This window comes from Palaemon carinicauda, chromosome 36 (genome assembly GCF_036898095.1).
Source record: "Palaemon carinicauda isolate YSFRI2023 chromosome 36, ASM3689809v2, whole genome shotgun sequence".
Classification (NCBI taxonomy): domain Eukaryota; kingdom Metazoa; phylum Arthropoda; class Malacostraca; order Decapoda; family Palaemonidae; genus Palaemon; species Palaemon carinicauda.
The window spans coordinates 72,416,689-72,418,934 of NC_090760.1; the positions used below are offsets into that span (position 1 = coordinate 72,416,689).

Consider the following 2,246-nt stretch of genomic DNA (forward strand, 5'->3'; position numbering starts at 1 on the left):
TTTTCATACAACTACAGTTAGATTAGGCCTAGACATAGAATCACCAAATATGAGTTGCCTCATTATCTCAATTATAAATAAATAAAGTTTATTCCTCCTGAAAATGTTAGAATGTTTCTCAAATGGAACACTCACCATGGGACGTCCGCTGGCATTATTCACCGGGGTTTAGGCCTAACTGCTCTGCCCATTCTGAAAAAGGGATCATAAATTGTAATAAAACATATAACTGTTCACTTCATCTTACTATAAAAGTATTATATCATACAAAATAGGTAAGTTTATCCTTACTTGATATAGCCTAGGCTTACATTTATAAAAAATTGATATTTTACATTTCCTCTAACTCAAAATCAACTAAGATTAAAAAGTTCGATGGAGGGAATAAAATACAGATTATGATTGGCTATATGACAAAATGGGATGACAAATACAGCAGGAAACTGTAAATTTGATGACAAATTCTTACATGTAAAAAAATGGACTTTGGCAGTATATATTAAGAGAATGACGGACAATAAATGGTCATTAAGAATAACTGAATGAGTCCCTGGAGATTGAATTAAGCAGGGAAGGAAGAGAAGACGATAGATTGACGAACTAAGAAAATTTGCTTGTTTAAGACTGGCACAGAAAGACTATAAACGCGAGTGGAAGGACATGCCTGAAGCCTTCGTCCTGTCGTCAGTGCAAAGGACTAATTACGGCTAATGGTGACTTTGAATCAAATTCTACTCACCATTTCCACGTAGAAACACTCAGTAGTGTGTGTATTGAACATTTGTGTACACCATATACACCATGTACACTCGCCAATACCAAAATTAACGACATTTAATCACTGACACAACTTCACAGTACACAGGGGAAACTTCTAATGATACTTTGTTTACATCAGACGTTAGACGGCAGCGTTGGAGCATCGTACTCAACCAACAAAAATTATCATGCTTTTTTACGAGAATTTCCTCATTGTTAGCGTTAGACAAAATCTGCTTTTATTCGAGTTATTTTGTTATCAAGGAATGAAGATATACATTTGCTTATTTGGAATTCTATTTTGTAAGATATGGAATTATTCCATATTACTTTAATACGACCGTTAACAGCCTATATGCATAATTAGCGCTATTATTAGCGTCTTTAATAATGTTGTTGAAAGATCACAAACCCTATGCTATTAAGAATTAAATTATCATGAATACAGTTTGCTCTCTCTTTCTCTCTCTCTCTCTCTCTCTCTCCTCTCTCTCTCTCTCTCTCTCTCGTGTTAGTGTATTTATTAGTACGACAACGCTATGAAATGCAAACTCTTACGCATTTATTATTATTATTATTATTATTATTCACGATGCATAACTCCATTAGCAACAATTTGCTAACCTTAACGTTGTGAAAAGGGTTTGCATATCGCCATGATCACCAATCAAGCCAGGGTCACCCATACTTGGTTGGTTTGCTGTGGGCGATCAGACCAAAATCTCCCACCATCACTAGTCTGTACTGAGCAGCGTGGTCATGAAAACTGGCTAATCCCCAGACATGAAGTGACATGTCTGTGACCTTTGTCCTGTAGTGGACTAGAAACGGCAGTAATAGTTCTTGTGTATACATATATATATATATATATATATATATATATATATATATATATATATATATATATATTATATATATATATATATATATATATATACACGAGAGAGAGAGAGAGGAGGAGAGAGAGAGAGAGAGAGAGAGAGAGAGAGAGAGATTGGGGGGAACAAACATTTAAAAGTCAAGTTTGCAACGAAATCTTCTAACAAAACCGTAACGAATCTGAGATTACTTTTAAATCTGCCACGGTGCCAGTCACACATTTCCTTCGAAGAGCGGCTAACTGTCAGCAGTCATGATTCCACAGAGGGAAATACCCCCCTCTTTAAATACCCCCCTTTCTCTTCCAATCTGCTCCCTCCCCCCCCGTAACTCTTCAGCTATCGAAATGCTCCTTAATAGTTTGGAAGAGGTAATGACGTCATATCTCAACATCTTTATAGATCGAGATTCTGTCGTTTACCCAGACACCAGAAAACAGTCGATTCTGTTTCTACGATGTATTGACGGGATGCGAATTCGAAAGGAGTTGGGAGGAGGTCATTTTGAGAGAGAGAGAGAGAGAGAGAGAGAGAGAGAGAGAGAGAGAGGAGAGAGAGAGAGAGAGAGAGAGAATGGGTACCTTTTCTGCGACAGATATTTGGAAAAAA

General features: G+C 36.7%; 1 long non-coding RNA gene across 1 annotated transcript in view; it reads right to left on the reverse strand.

Moving 5' to 3' along the window:
• LOC137628465 (uncharacterized) overlaps window positions 1-866 on the reverse strand; it is a 186,882-nt gene extending 186,016 nt beyond the window's left edge. The window contains exons 1-2 of the long non-coding RNA XR_011041373.1: window positions 740-866; window positions 136-192 (exon numbers count right to left, since the gene is read on the reverse strand). This is a non-coding gene — a long non-coding RNA (uncharacterized lncRNA). The remainder of the gene's footprint in view (window positions 1-135; window positions 193-739) is intronic.
• Window positions 867-2,246: the final 1,380 nt, after the last annotated feature.